At 45.7% G+C, this 17,043-nt stretch overlaps 1 protein-coding gene across 8 annotated transcripts in view; it reads right to left on the reverse strand.

Annotated features, from left to right (window-relative positions):
* Positions 1 to 487: 487 nt before the first annotated feature.
* LOC140104934 (L-selectin-like) overlaps positions 488 to 17,043 on the reverse strand; it is a 267,146-nt gene continuing 250,590 nt past the window's right edge. For 6 of the 8 annotated variants that reach the window (XM_072128724.1, XM_072128723.1, XM_072128725.1 and 3 more), the window contains one exon: positions 489 to 634. The gene's annotated coding sequence lies outside the window, so the exon portion shown is untranslated. Of the gene's footprint in view, positions 635 to 17,043 lie in introns of all 8 variants that reach the window. The other 2 variants (XM_072128728.1, XM_072128726.1) reach the window with 2 other exon arrangements.

Raw genomic sequence — 17,043 nt, forward strand, 5'->3', positions numbered from 1 at the left:
TTTAGGGATACCTTCATCCCCTCAAAATAAACCCTATTACCTGTATCCATCATTGTAATTTAACTGCCCCCTATTCCGCAGAGTCTTTGGATCCCAAAACAAAGCAGGATAGTTGGCTACATACAAAGAAGAGTATGAGGCTGGTAACTGTACCCCAAGATATTTAAGGGAGGTCGTTTCCATTGGAAGCAAAAGATGTGTTATAACAAAGTCAATTTCCTCTTCGGTATATTTAAAGGGAGAGCCTCTGTTTTAGAGGTATTCATTCACCTTATAACGGCCTAGACTTCCATATTAAAACAGTGCTGCATGTGAAAATGGGAGAGAAGTATGTGGTGAGGACAAGCTGAGTCATCGGAGTTGAGCTGATCATTGTCTAATAGTGATATTTTAATCTCCTTGACCCAGACCTGTATCCCCCACATATCTGGGTGCAGTCTTGTGTTCACTAACTTCAACATACATAATTATTGACAAAGGTTTCATTTAATTTTATTTAAATTTACTTTATTCTGCGACAGTACAGAGATACGTAGAGATGATAAAATAGCTTGTGTCCAATTGTCCAGGAACACTCCATCTCTGCTGCAGTCATGGTGCATGATAAATACCAGTATCCTAATAAGAATTCTTCCTGTAAAAAATGGATTTTCATGAGATATGTATATATGCAAATCCTAATTAATCACCAAATTTAAAAAAGAGCGGCAAATTCTATGTTAAATTTACATTTCCCATTCCCTTTACTTCAGTATTTTTAAATTTCCCCTTTACCCACTTTAATTTATTCTCTTGGGCTAAAGCTCAAAAGTGCAGATAAGTGCATGTCTACATGTCCCGACTGAAAATGTCAAAGTACAGGTCTGGTCTGGAGTCTAAATTTTAGACCAAACTCTTCCTTTCTATAGAGAAAGGATGGGTTTAACTTACGATCTTTAGAAAGTGGCTGATTTATCTGTAGAAAGCAAAGATCAGTGGTCTATACAAAGTTGGGATGAGGTCTGTGGGAGTCTGTTTAACGGTTTATGTATGCTCCGTGATCCATATAAAGAGGTTTCATTTAGGAGTTCCATTAAGGAGGCCTAATCTGTGTTGTGCATAAATTCAATATAATTCAGAATATTTATTCCATATGGAGGAATCTTTATTTAGGTGTTATATGTTTATGTATTTAATAGCCTTTTTTTTTACTCTTTTGACACTCTTTCTATAATATAACTGATATATCTTCTTAAAACTTAGTAAGTCTTCAAGGATCCTGATTAGAGATGAGCGAGCACTAAAATGCTCGGGTGCTCGTTATTCGAGACAAACTTTCCCTGATGCTCGAGTGCTCGTCTCGAATAACGAGCCCCATTGAAGTCAATGGGAGACTCAAGCATTTTTCAAAGGGACCATGGTTCGGGAATAAAATGTGTTAATTAATTGAAAAAGAATGTCTTCTGATAAGTTAGCAGATGTATGCAAACATCTGCAATCTATTCTTCACTGTTCCGCGCGTATATTATCTCCCGACAAGTTAGCAGATGTGAAGAACAGTGAAGAATAGAATAAAAACAGTGAACACAGGATCATTTAAGTGAAAAACACAGTGAAGAATAGATTGCAGATGTTCGGCACATCTGCTTACTTGTCGGGAGATACGCTGTCCCGGGATCCGCTGCTCTTCTTCCACTGAAGTCTCCCCGATGTCTCCGTGCCGCTGCCCGATGTCTCCGTGCCGCTGCCCGATGTCTCCGTGCCGCTGCCCGATGTCTCCGTGCCCCTATGCCTCCGTGCCCCTATGTCTCCGTGCCCCTATGTCTCCGTGCCCCTATGCCTCCGTGCCCCTATGTCTCCGTGCCGCTGCCCGATGTCTCCGTGCCGCTGCCCGGTGTCTCCGTGCCGCTCCCCGGTGTCTCCGTGCCGCTCCCCGGTGTCTCCGTGCCGCTCCCCGGTGTCTCCGTGCCGCTCCCCGGTGTCTCTGTGCCGCTCCCCGGTGTCTCTGTGCTGCTCCCCGGTGTCTCTGTGCTGCTCCCCGGTGTCTCTGTGCTGCTCCCCGGTGTCTCTGTGCTGCTCACCGTGTTCTTCAATGTGTTCTTCACACATATATATTGTTCTTCACATGCTATTTTGTTCGCACCGTTCCGCGCGTATCTTCCGACAAGTAAGCAGATGTGCCGAACATCTGTAATCTATTCTTCACTGTGTTCTTTACTGTGTTTTTCACTTAAATGATCCTGTGTTCACAGTGTTCACTGTTTTTATTCTATTCTTCAATGTTCTTCACTGTGTTTTTTTAATTAAATGCTCGATCTCGAGCAGGGGAAATACTCGTCCGAGCAACGAGCCGTTTCGAGTACCTTAATACTCGAACGAGCATCAAGCTCGGACGAGTATACTCGCTCATCTCTAATCCTGATACATACAGTCATGGCCAAAAGTTTTGAGAATGACACAAATATTATATTTCCACATGATTTGTTGCCCTCTGCTTTTTATGTGTGTTTGTCAGATGTTTTGATCACATACAGAAATAAAAGTGCAATCATATTATGAGTAACAAAAGCCTTTATTGACAGAATGAGTTAATGCAGCAAGTCAATATTTGCAGTGTTGACCCATCTTCAGGACCTCTGCAATTCTCCCTGGCATGCTCTCAATCACCTTCTGGACCAAATCCTGACTGATAGCAGTCCATTCTTGCACAATCAATGCTTGTATTTTATCACAATTTGTTGTTTTTTTGTTTGTCCACCCGTCTCTTGATGATTGATCACAAGTTCTTAATGGGATTAAGATCTGGGGAGTTTCCAGGCCATGGACCCAAAATCTCTATGTTTTGTTCCCTGAGCCATTTGTTATCACCTTTGCTTTATGGCAAGGTGCTCCATCATGCTGGAAAAGGTATTGTTGATCAACAAACTACTCTTGGACTTTTGGGAGAAGTTGCTCAATCTGTTGACATTCTGGTACCATTCTTTTTCATGGATATGTTTTTAGGCACGACTGTGAGAGAGCCGATTCCCTTGGCATGAGACAAGACTGGTGGTATCGCTCACCTTGTCCTCTCCGAAAAAGCTGTTTTCCAGATGTTCCAAACAATCGGAAAGGGGATTAGTCAGAGAAAATGACTTTACCCCAGTCCTCAGCAGTCCACTTTTACCCCAGTCCTCACCAGTACCTTTTGCAGAAGATCAGTCTGTCCCTGTTGACACCAGGCCTTGCTCCATGAGTCTCCGCCTCACAGTGCGTGCAGATGCACTCACAACTACCTGCTGCCATTCCTGAGCAAGCTCTGCACTGCTGGTAGCCCGATCCTGAAGCTGAAACAATTTTAAGAGACGGTCCTGGCGCTTGCAATTCCTTCTTGGGCAACCTTGAGCCTTTATGGCAACAATGGAACCTCTCTCCTTGAATTCCTTGATGATGCGATAGATTGTTGACTGAGGTGCAATCTTTCTAGCTGCGATACTCTTCCTTATTAGGCCAGTTTTGTGCAGTGCAATGATGACTGCATGTGTTTCTTTAGAGATAATAATGGTAAACAGAAGAGAAACAATGATGTCAAGCACCAGCCTCCTTTTAAAGTGTCCAGTGGTGTTATTCTTACTTAATCATGACAGATTGATCTCCAGCTCTGTCCTCATCAACACCCACACCTGTGTTAATGGAGCAATCACTGAAACATTGTTAGCAGCTCCTTTTTAGGCAGATCTGCAATGAAGTTGAAATGTGTTTTGGGGGAAAAAGTTAATAGTTTCTAGGCAAATATTGACTTTGCAATTAATTCCTGTTAAGCTGATGACTCTTTATAACATTCTGGAGTATATGCAAATTGTCATTATAAAACCTGATGCAGTAGACTTTGTAAAAATTAACATTTGTATCATTCTCAAAACTTATGGCCATGTCTGTACAACAAGTAAGGCTTATCGACCCCTTCCCACAGACTTTCTTAACTTTCTAGACTTAGTTATGCAGAAAATAAGCCACCAGGCAACTCCATACACAAATTGTTCTTCATATTGGAGGCATTTCATATTCCATGCTGTGATGACACTCCACTCTTGAGTTCAGTCACAGGGTACACTTACACGAGGGAGTCTTCCAATTTAAAACCTACATCCTGCTGAACTATACAAAATTTTCAATAAATATACTCCCTAGCGCTCTGAGCAAACACACAAAAGCTGCCTGTACCCACAAATTACTTATAATAACAAGGTTGTAGGCACCTCCTTTGAACAAACATTCCACGTTAGTAAATCACATAGGACATAAAATAACTAAATATGCTATTTTATAAGAAAATTAGTAATGTATCACTTATGACTAATTATGAATTAATAAATAGTACTTAGATTCTCTAAGGTTGCAAGTGTTAAAGTAGTTTAATTTACTTAGTTAAACCAATGAACTTATCAGCTTCTTCACTCAATGACTTTATATGCTTCTATGAACTTTGTACACACTAACAGCCTGAGATACAGGAATATAATTTTGTTTTTGCATGATGGTCGCACAATAGTTGGCCTTTGGCTTGGATGTTGGACGGATGCGGAGGACGGCAAGGATATGTAGGGGTATAATCCAAGTTTTGATAAACAATATGACAACATCTGTATAAATGTCTAATGGAAACATGTCTATGTTCTATTCTTTTACATACTTTTTACACATTTTTTATGTATCATTAATTACCGTATATACTCGAGTATAAGCCGACCCGAGTACAAGCGACCCCTAATTTTACCACCAAAACTGGGAAAACCTATTGACTCGAGAATAAGCCGACGGTGGGAAATGCATTGGTCACAGACCCCCCCAGTATATAGCTAGCCAGCCCCTTATAATATACAGCCTGCCCTCTGCAGTATACAGCCTGCCCCAGCCTGCCCACAGGAGTATACAGCCTGCCCCAGCCTGGGCCCAGGAGTATACAGCCTGCCCCCAGGAGTATACAGCCTGCCCCCAGGAGTATACAGCCTGCCCCCAGGAGTATACAGCCTGCCCCCAGTAGTATACAGCCACCCCAGCCTGCCCCTAGTAGTATACAGCCACCCCAGCCTGCCCCAGTAGTATACAGCCTGCCCCTAGTAGTATACAGCCACCCCAGCCTGCCCCCAGTAGTATACAGCCTGCCCCCAGTAGCATACAGCCACCCCAGCGTGCCCCCAGTAGTATATAGTGTGCCCCCAATACTATACAGTCAGCCCAGAATAAAAAAAAAAAAAACTTATATACTCACCCTCCAGTGGCCCCAATGCACAGCGCTGCTCCCCCAATGTCATTGCAGCTCCTCTTCTGGCTTCCCGGCTCCTTTTCTTGCTTCAGCGCCGGTCTTCTTTCTTCTTAAACATCGTGCTGGGCAGCGCCATGTTTTTCTCCCGGGCGGCGCCTAGTATGACGTCAGCAGCGGTGCGTCATACTAGGCGCCGCCCGGGAGAGAACAATGGCGGTGCCCAGCACGATGTTGAAGACAGAAGACGGGTGCTGAAGCAAGAAGAGGAGCCGGAAAGCCAGAAGAGGAGCCGCGATGACATTGGGGCTACTCGTATTTTTACTCGTATTGACTTGTGTATAAGCCGAAGGGAGTTTTTTCAGAACATTTTTTGTGCTGAAAAACTCGGCTTATACACTAGTATATAAAGTATATCTTCTTGAGTCTTGAGTTACTTAGGTAAATTGGATAAACCCTCCTATCTTGAGAAGGGTATAAAAATAAAAGCTCCACGTAGATCAGATCAGATCTCCGTGGTTACAACAATATTTGTCTGTGTCTACGTTATTTTTGGCCAATGTATTATTTTATTAATTACCTGGTTGATATTGAACTGCTTTATCACAAGTAGAGACTTACGTTTATAAAATGTAATATACAAAAAGTACAGTGCACACATAAAATATACACTTGTCAGGTAAAATGGGTATAAATCAATCAACATATGACCCGTACAAACAGTTATGAGAATAAAACAGGATAAAAAATGAAATAACCTTACTATGGAATAGTTTGAATTACAGGCAATCCCCTACTTATGGACACTCAACCTCCCCTAGACAACCCCTAGTTACAGTCAGAACTCTCTAAATACTATGATTTATGGTGAAGCTTTCAGGATGCTTTACATTAGTCCCAGGCTGCAATGATCAGCTGTAAGGTGTCTAATTAAGTTTTATTGCCAATCATTGTTTCACTGGGACAAAAAATTTTTTCTCTCGTTATAATTATAAAATATACAGTTCCAACTTACATACCAATGTAAAGGAAACCTACCGTTTGATTTTGTCAGGGCTGTGAGTCTGTGGACCCTCTGGGTAGATGGTACTAGGCGACACCTGGGACCAGAGTCTAAGTGGTATCTGGTCTTCACCAGAGCCAGCCGCAAAGCGGGATGGTCTTGCTGCGGGGTACCACCAGGTCGTTCCTAAGGTGCGACTAGCCCACGGTGGCAGCCAAGGTAGTAATGCAGGATACAGTCTGTACCCGGGGAGACAGTGGGAGAACAGCACAGGAAGGCACGTCAGGAATCGCAGGAGCTGGCACACGGATCAGGAACACAGCAACGGACTCGCACACGGATCAGGAACACAGCAACGGACTCGCACACGGATCAGGAACACAGCAACGGACTCGCTCACAGATCAGGATGCACAGGAGCGCAGGATACAAAGGAGCGCAGGATACAAAGGAGCGCAGGATACAAAGGAGCGCAGGATACAAAGGAGCGCAGGATACAAAGGAGCGCAGGATACAAAGGAGCGCAGGATACACAGGAGCGCAGGCTACACAGGAGCGCAGGATGCAAAAGAGCGAAGGATACAAAGGAGAGCAGGATACACAGTGGGGATTTCTCTTCCGCAGATGGTTTGAAGATCTGGCAAGGGTCACAGGAAGGGGCAGGAATTTATGTGGGAAGGTGACAGGCCAGTATTGGTTTGCTGGCCCTTTAAATCTTTGAGAGCCAGCGTGCACGCGCCCTAGTAGTTGGGAATTTGTGTGCCGATCCGCGGGACCCACAGAGACCACTGCTGGAGCCAGGAGAGGTGATTTTAGCACACGGGTGTGCCCGAGATCCAATACAGGGATCGTAGGAGCACCCATGACGGTACCCCCCACTTCGGCCACCCCCACTACTTGGGCCTGAAGAATCACTGAAGCGGGCTTTTTTTAGGATTAGAGATGAGCGAACATACTCGTCCGAGCTTAAAGCTCGTTCGAGCATTAGCGTACTCGAAACTGCTCGTTGCTCGGACCAATACTTCGCCCGCTCGAGAAAATGGCATCTCCCGCCGTTTTGCTTTTTGGCGGCCAGAAACAGAGCCAATCACAAGCCAGGAGACTCTGCACTCCACCCAGCATGACGTGGTACCCTTACACGTCGATAGCAGTGGTTGGCTGGCCAGATCAGGTGACCCTGGAATAGACTTGCCCCTGCCTGCGCTGCTCGGATCATTCTGTGTCTGGATGCCGCTAGGGAGAGAGCTGCTGCTGGTCAGGGAAAGCGTTAGGCTGTTCTATTAGAATAGTGTTAGGCAGGAGTGATTCTACAAGAACCCAACAGCCCTTCTTAGGGCTACAATAACGTTATACATTTTTTTTTTTTATTTGCAGCTAGTACCATATTGTGAGGAATTTACAGGGGGACTTGCTACCGTTGTGTTTAGCTCTTAGTGACACACATATCCATCTCAAACACTAAAGTGGGAAAATTTATTAGGGGTTTGATTTCAATTAGGCACAGTCTGCCATTTACTTTTTATTTTACGTTTATTTTTTCATAACTCAGCGTCATCTCATCTGGCATAGCAGTGTGCTTTCATACTTGGCTAGAAAATAGCCATAGGAGAATCCAAACGGCTTACTTAGGCCTACAATAGCGTTATATATTTTATTTCTGGTTGATCTGCTGGTGGCTGTCCTTGCTGTAGTGCATCTACTACCATATTGTGAGGAATTTGTAGTGAGACTTGCGACCGTTGTGTTTAGCGCTTAGTGACGCACATATCCATCGCAAAGACCGAAGTGGGAAAATTTATTAGGGGTTTGATTTCAATTAGGCACAGTCTGCCATTTACTTGTTATTTTACGTTTATTTTTTCGTAACTCAGCGTCATCTCATCTGGCATAGCAGTGTGCTTTCATACTTGGCTAGAAAATAGCCATAGGAGAATCCAAACGGCTTACTTAGGCCTACAATAGCGTTATATATTTTATTTCTGGTTGATCTGCTGGTGGCTGTCCTTGCTGTAGTGCATCTACTACCATATTGTGAGGAATTTGTAGTGAGACTTGCGACCGTTGTGTTTAGCGCTTAGTGACGCACATATCCATCGCAAAGACCGAAGTGGGAAAATTTATTAGGGGTTTGATTTCAATTAGGCACAGTCTGCCATTTACTTTTTATTTTACGTTTATATTTTCGTAACTCAGCGTCATCTCATCTGGCATAGCAGTGTGCTTTCATACTTGGCTAGAAAATAGCCATAGCAATAGGATAGCATCGTTTGGTTTTAAAAAACTAAAAAACACAAAAAAAAACCACAAAAAACCACAAAAAAAAGTTAAAAAAAATTAAAGTTATAACTTTCATTTTCAAAATGTTTAACCCGAGGGCTAGGGGTAGAGGACGAGGGCGGGGACGTGGGCGTCCAACTACTGCAGGGGTCATAGGCCATGGTCCTGGGTGGGGTGAGACACCACCTGCTGATGAGGGAGCAGGGGAACGCCGCAGAGCTACACTCCCTAGGTTCATCATGTCTCAAGTTACTGGAACTCGTGGTAGAGCACTGTTGAGGCCAGAACAGTGCGAAGAGGTGATGTCGTGGATTGCGGACAATGCTTCTAGCCATTTGTCCACCAGTCAGTCTTCCACGCAGTCCACCCATGTCACCGAAATCAGCACTCCTCCAGCTCCTGCACCTCAGCCTCCTCCCCCCCCAGTCTGCCCCCTCCCAGGAAAATTTGGCATTTGAACCGGCATACTCTGAGGAACTGTTTTCTGGACCCTTCCCACAGTCACAAACCACTTGTCCGGTTGCTGCTGAGCAATTTTCCGATGCCCAGGTTTTCCACCAGTCGCAGTCTGTGGGTGATGATGACCTTCTTGACGTAGTGGAAGAAGTGTGTAAAGAGGTGTCCGACGATGAGGAGACACGGTTGTCAGACAGTGGGGAAGTTGTTGTCAGGGCAGGAAGTCCGAGGGGGGAGCAGACTGAGGGATCGGAGGATGATGAGGTGACAGACCCAAGCTGGGTTGAGAGGCTGGGTGAACACAGTGCTTCTGAGACGGAGGAGAGTCCTCGACCAGAACAGGTTGGAAGAGGCAGTGGTGGGGCCAGACGGAGAGGCAGGGCCAGAGCAGGTGCATCAGCGCCAAATGTGTCACGTAGTGAAGCTCCCGTGGCGAGGGCTCCCGCGGCGAGGGCTAGATTTTCAGAAGTCTGGAGGTTCTTTAAGGAAACACCGGATGACCGACGGACTGTGGTGTGCAACCTTTGCCAAACCAGGATCAGCAGGGGTTCCACCACTACTAGCTTAACTACCACCAGTATGCGCAGGCATATGAATGCTAAACACCCCACTCAGTGGCACCAAGCCCGTTCACCTCCGGCCATGCACACCACTGCTCCTTCCCCTGTGTCAGCTGATAGTCAGCCCCCTGCCCAGGACCCTGGCACAAAAACCCCATCGTCGCCTCCACGATCCTCCACAGCATCCACCAACGTTCAGCTCTCCATACCCCAGACGCTGGAGCGGAAACGGAAATGTAGTGCAACCCACCCGCACGCCCAAGCCCTTAATGTCCACATCTCCAGATTGCTTAGCCTGGAGATGCTGCCCTATAGGCTAGTAGAGACCGAGGCCTTTCGCAACCTCATGGCGGCGGCCGCCCCTCGGTATTCGGTCCCCAGCCGCCACTTCTTTTCCCGATGTGCCGTCCCAGCCCTGCACCAGCACGTGTCAGACAACATCATCCGTGTCCTGACCAACGCCGTTTCTGACAAGGTCCCCCTGACCACGGACACGTGGACGAGTGCTGCCAGGCAGGGCCACTATATATCGCTGACGGCACATTGGGTTAACTTAGTGGAGGCTTGTACCGAGTCTGACCCTGCGGCTGGTCATATACTGCCGACGCCGAGGATTGCGGGGCCTACCTCGGTCCAGGTCTTTCAGGCCTACTATGCCTCCTCCTCCCACCCCTCCTCCACCTCCTCCTACGAACTACCATCCGTGGGCATGGCGCCATCAGTCGCTAGCTCTAGGCACAGCAGCAGTGCCGTCGCTAAGCGACAGCAGGCGGTGCTCAAACTGCTGAGCCTAGGCGATAAAAGGCACACCGCCCAAGAACTATTACAGGGCATCAAGGCGCAGACTGTTCTGTGGCTGGCACCGCTGAACCTGAAGCCAGGCATGGTTGTGTGTGACAACGGCCGTAACCTGGTGGCGGCTCTGCAACTCGGCAGACTGACACATGTGCCATGCCTGGCCCATGTGTTAAATCTGATAGTTCAGCGTTTCCTCAAGACTACAATGAGGAGTGGACGTGGATGTCTGATATCTGTCAGGTGCTGAGTAACTTCGAGGAGTCAACACAGATGGTCAGTGGCGATGCCGCCATCATCAGCCTCACCATCCCGCTGCTTGGCCTGTTGAAAAACTCTCTGATCAGCATGAAGTCGGAAGCTTTGCGCTCGTCACAAGAGACGGGGGAAGAAGATTCCCTTGTTGATAGCCAAAGCACCCTTAGGTCTGTTTCTCAGCGCATATCGGAGGAGGTGGAGGTGGAGGAGGATGAGGAGGAAGAGGAGGAGAATGTTGGCGAGACACAAGAGGGGACCATTGTTAAGTCCTTCACTGTTCAGCGTGTATGGGCAGAAGAAGAGGAGTTGGAGGAGGAGGAAATGGACAGTCAGGCCAGTGAGGGGAGTGAATTCTTGCGCGTTGCGCATATGGCAGATTTCATGGTAGGCTGCCTATCCCGTGACCCTCGCGTTCAAAGAATTTATTCCAGCACCGATTACTGGGTATTCACTCTCCTGGACCCACGGTACAAGCAAAATCTTTCCACTCTCATCCCTGGAGAGGAAAGGAGTGTGAGAATGCATGAATACCAGCAGGCCCTGGTGCACAAGCTGAAACAGTATTTCCCTTCTGACAGCGCTAGCGGCAGAGTGCGTAGTTCTGCGGGACAAGTAGCGAGGGATAGTAGGCGAGCAGGCAGCTTGTCCAGCACTGGCAAGGGTACGCTTTACAAGGCTTTTGCCAGCTTTATGTCACCCCAGCAAGACACTGTCACCTGTCCCCAGTCTCGGCAGAGTAGGGCTGATCTTTACAGAAAGATGGTGAGGGAGTACGTAGCTGACCATACCATCGTCCTAAATGATCACACAGCTCCCTACAACTACTGGGTTTCAAAGCTGGACATGTGGCACGAACTGGCGCTGTACGCCTTGGAGGTTCTTGCCTGCCCTGCCGCTAGCGTGTTGTCCGAGCGGGTTTTCAGTGCAGCTGGTGGCATCATCACCGATAAGCGTACACGCCTGTCGACTGACAGCGCTGACAGGCTGACGCTTATTAAGATGAATAAAGCCTGGATTTCTCATAATTTCCAATCTCCACCAGGTGAAGGAAGCTCAACCTGAATAATTTATGCACTCCTCCTCCTCATTTTCCTCCTCTTTGTACACTAAAGCAGAGGAAACTGGCTATTTTTTGACAGGGCCCACTGGCTCCAGCTATAGTACTTTATGCATTTAATTTTTCTGGAGGGCCACCTACCTGCTCCTCTGGTTTGAAAACTTTTTTGGACTGCCACATACAGGCACTCAGTCTATTTCATTTTTCTGGAGGGCCACCTACCTGCTCCTCTGGTTTGAAAACGTTTTTGGACTGCCACATACAGGCACTATCCAAATTAAATTGTCTCCATAGCAACCTCCACACGTTGTCTCCATTGCTACCTCCAAAAGTCGTCCATATAGCTGCCTCCATACATTGTCCCCTTATCAAACGAGGTGTGTCAGGCAGAAATTTGGGTTGTTTTCATGGATTCCACATCAAAGTTGTTAACTTTGTCGCCACCCTGCTGTGTAATCCACAAAATATACTGGCAAACTTTTATCATTTACCGATATTATTTCAGCGCTTCTTGCGCATCTGTTTACATTCCCCTCACCCGCCATATCCCAAACTTATAAGAACGCTACTACACTTGATCTTATACAAAAGGTTCTTAGAAGTGCTGTTTGGGGAGTAGCCTAGAGACAGGGGCTTGGATTGGCGAAAGCTCGCCTGGAAGCGGAGCGCCAGCTCCATCCCAAGATCCAACTAACATAGTTTTAACTGCAGCACCTTTAATCTACTACTAGTTCACTGCCTCCATAATAATAATAATAATAATCTTTATTTATATAGCGCCATCATATTTCGTAGCGCTTTACAAATCATAGGAAACAAATACAAATGTAATGTAACAGAGCACAACATTTGTATGGAACAACAGGAGTGAGGTCCCTGCTCGCCAGAGCTTACGGTTTATGAAGATGATGGGGTAACACGAGGTAAAAGAATATTTAATGGTCAAGCCATTCTTCTTAGGGAATAGAACAAAATATAATAAATGGAATTGCTGTCGCTTGAACCACTCAGCCGTCATCTTATATACCAGGTCCAGGGTGAATGGGACTGCAGAGAAGTCTGGTGCCTGTTGGTTGCTGGATAACAGATGGGAGGACGACACAGGACGGGTTAGTAGAAGAGTTAAAACTTCATGCAGTTAATGAGTGTTATAGGCTTGCCTAAAGAAATGGGTTTTAAGAGCACGTTTGAAACTTTGGAGGTTAGGTATTAGTCTGATAGTCCGGGGCAGAGCATTCCATAGAATTGGTGCAGCTCTAGAGAAGTCTTGGAGACGCGAGTGGGAGGTCCGTACTAGAGGTTAATCTAAGATCACTGGCGGATCTAAGAGCACGGGTTGGGCGATAGACTGAGATAAGAGAGGAGAGGTAGGGGGGTGCAGCATTATACAAAGCTTTATGGAAGAGGGTTATTATTTTAAACTGTATTCGAAAGGAGATTGGCAGCCAGTGCAGCGACTGGCATGAACTGTAGGCAGACATGGTCCCCTTATCAAACGAGCTGTGTCAGGCAGAATTTTGGGTTGTTTTCATGGCTTCCACAACAAACTTGTTAACTTTGTCGCCACCCTGCTGTGTAATCCACAAAATATACTGGCAAACTTTTATCATTTACCGATATTATTTCAGCGCTTCTTGCGCATCTGTTTACATTCCCCTCACCCGCCATATCCTAAACTTATAAGAACGCTACTACACTTGATCTTATACAAAAGGTTCTTAGAAGTGCTGTTTGGGGAGTAGCCTAGAGACAGGGGCTTGGATTGGCAAAAGCTCGCCTGGCAGCGGAGCGCCAGCTCCATCCCAAGATCCAACTAACATAGTTTTAACTGCAGCACCTTTAATCTACTACTAGTTCACTGCCTCCATACATGGTCCCCTAATCAAACGAGCTGTGTCAGGCAGAATTTTGGGTTGTTTTCATGGCTTCCACATCAAACTTGTTAACTTTGTCGCCACCCTGCTGTGTAATCCACAAAATATACTGGCAAACTTTTATCATTTACCGATATTATTTGAGCGCTTCTTGCTCACCTCCTTTGGTTCCTCTCTGCCACCCATTGGTTTTAAGCCTGAGTCCATTTGGGGTATGTTGCCAAGACACTCTCTAGCCTGCCGCTGCTGCCTCTGCATGCCGTCCCCTATAGTGTCAGGGTCAATTATTGGATGTTTTAGATGCTATCTAGCTTCATTCTGTCACTCTGTCATGGCCATGCTGTTGCCCATAATTTTGGCATAATGGTGCGTTTAAGCAGCCTCAGAGGCATCCATGCATGCTGCCCCTGCTGTTTCCTGTCCATTTCCGTGGTGTTTCCATCCTTTTCTGAGGTTTCCAGGTGTTTGGCCAAGCTTCCCTGTGCAGAGCCTTGGTCCCCTTGAAAAATGCTCGAGTCTCCCATTGACTTTAATGGGGCTCGTTATTCGAGACGAGCACTCGAGCATCGGGAAAAGTTCATCTCGAATAACGAGTACCCGAGCATTTTAGTGCTCGCTCATCTCTATTTAGGATGTTATCCTCTGGCTCCCACGACCTCAGAACCAAATCCCTTCCAGCCAACAAGAAAGAGTCGTCTACCTCTCACCGTCTTCATGTTGATGATCTCCTTCACCTCAAAGACATCGGTGGAATCAGCCTGAGGCACAGGAGGAGGAGGAACTTGCCAGGCAAAGTGGTTCAAGACTGGTTTGAGGAGAGAAATGTGGAAGGAGTTGGGAATGCGCATGCTAGAGGGCAGTCGCAATTTGTAGGCCACCGGGTTGATGCGACTGTGGACTTCAAATGGGCCCAAGAACCACTCGTACCTGACTTATTAGATCATCACAAGGTAATGATAATGTTACGCGACAGCATCTCAAAACATATATCCACTATACGAACATCAAACCTCCTGTTGCCCGTTCCTGCCCACTTCGCCAAAGCCGGTCATTCAGTCAATCAACTGAAATTCCAGGTGATTGACAGAGTGGACATTGCAAGACGTGGGGGGGACCGTGTCACCCTACTTAAAAGAAAATAATCTTTTTGGATTCACACTCTACAGACCTTGGCTCCAGATTGATTAAATAGAGACTATAATATACAAAGCTTCACATGAACTATATCACCCTTATGTGATTTGAATAGAATTTTATTTCTACTGTATATCTACAGATCGAAGCAAACAATGTTGTTTTCTGTCCTTGTTTTTTGTTTTCAATTTTAATTTATTATTTCTAATTCATCGCCTGTTTTCCTTAAAGAAACGATAACCAGATCGTTGGGCCATAGATGGGTAATATATGTAGTATATATAATATAGATGTTAAGTACCATTGTCATGGAATAACATAATTTCCTATTGAGAATATATTCATATCCCATTCTTAGGCTCTCCACTACAGTTACTAACTATACCTATGACTATTAGCACCCTCTCAGACCGATTTTGATTATTCAGTGCTGTATAGATTTCACCAACATTATCATTACCTTGTGATGATCCAGGAAGTCAGGTACGAGCGTTACACGCTGTGAAACGCACCCAACTTCCGGTCACGTGACCGGACCAGATCCGGATATAGCTCGGCAGCCATCACTGGCTCCCTCTGTGAGACCAGAACGCGACTGCTATTCAGCCTAGGTCCCGAGCGGCAGCTCCTCCACTAGCATATGAGCCCCTTCTTGCAGCACAATCCGGTAGGTTCCTCCATTGACATCCATAATACAACTGGATTGCATAATCAGTATGGGCTCCTCATTACTAGACTTACACTGTCTTTATGTTTTACTTACCCCCAACACCAGTATTTTACTCATCCTGCCTACAAATGAGAGTTTGGTCATACCATATATGCATTTATGTTTCAGTTTTCTATGTGGGATACAGGAACTTTTTCTGCAAAATATATCTACTACCCGATCTGAGGAGTCCACAGAGAAGCATCTCATCATACATAGCTTTAAACTGTATTCTTGCAATTTTCTGTATATCTGACGATATTGTTTTCTATCTATACTAGAGATGAGCGAACATACTCGTCCGAGCTTGATGCTCGATCGAGCATTAGCGTACTCGTAACTGCTCGTTGCTCGGACGAGTATTTCGCCCGCTCGAGAAAATGGCAGCTCCTGCCGTTTTGCTTTTTGGTGGCCAGAAACAGAGCCAATCACAAGCCAGGAGACTCTGCACTCCACCCAGCATGACGTGGTACCCTTACACGTAGATAGCAGTGGTTGGCTGGCCAGATCAGGTGACCCTGGGATAGACTAGCCGCTGCCCGCGCTGCTCGGATCATTCTCTGTCTGGATGCCGCTAGGGAGAGAGCTGCTGCTGGTCAGGGAAAGCGTTAGGGTGTTCTATTAGCTTACTGTTAGGCAGGAGTGATTCTAAAAGAACCCAACAGCCCTTCTTAGGGCTACAATAACGTTATAATTTTTTTTTTTTTTTTTTTTATTTGCAGCTAGTACCATATTGTGAGGAATTTGCAGGGGGACTTGCTACCGTTGTGTTTAGCTCTTAGTGACACACATATCCACCTCAAACACCAAAGTGGGAAAATGTATTAGGGGTTTGAGTAGAATTAGTCTGCCAATTTCTTTTTATTTTACGTTTATTGTTTTAATAACTCAGTGTCATCTCATCTTGCATAGTAGTGTGCTGTAATACTTGGCTAGAAAATAGCCATAGGAGAATACAAACGGCTTATTTACGCCTACAGTAGCGTTATATATATTTGATTTCTGGTTGATCTGCTGGTGGCTGTAGTTGTTGCAGTGCATCTACTAGTAAATTGTGAGCAATTTGGAGTCAGACTTGCGACCACTGTGTTTTAGTGACGCACATATCCATCGCAAAGACCGAAGTGGGAAAATTTATTAGGGCCCGGGGTTGTATTTCAATTAGGCACAGTCTGCCATTTCCTTTTTTATTTTACGTTTATTTTTTTCATAACTCAGCGTCATCTCATCTGGCATAGTAGTGTGCTGTAATACTTGGCTAGAAAATAGCCATAGGAGAATACAAACGGCTTAATTACGCCTACAGTAGCGTTATATATATTTGATTTCTGGTTGATCTGCTGGTGGCTGTAGTTGTTGCAGTGCATCTACTAGAAAATTGTGAGCAATTTGGAGTCAGACTTGCGACCACTGTGTTTTAGTGACGCACATATCCATCGCAAAGACCGAAGAGGGAAAATTTATTAGGGCCCGGGGTTGTATTTCAATTAGGCACAGTCTGCCATTTCCTTTTTTATTTTACGTTTATTTTTTTCATAACTCAGCGTCATCTCATCTGGCATAGTAGTGTGCTGTAATACTTGGCTAGAAAATAGCCATAGGAGAATACAAACGGCTTAATTACGCCTACAGTAGCGTTATATATATTTGATTTCTGGTTGATCTGCTGGTGGCTGTAGTTGTTGCAGTGCATCTACTAG

This window comes from Engystomops pustulosus, chromosome 10 (genome assembly GCF_040894005.1).
Source record: "Engystomops pustulosus chromosome 10, aEngPut4.maternal, whole genome shotgun sequence".
Taxonomy (NCBI): Eukaryota; Metazoa; Chordata; class Amphibia; order Anura; family Leptodactylidae; genus Engystomops; species Engystomops pustulosus.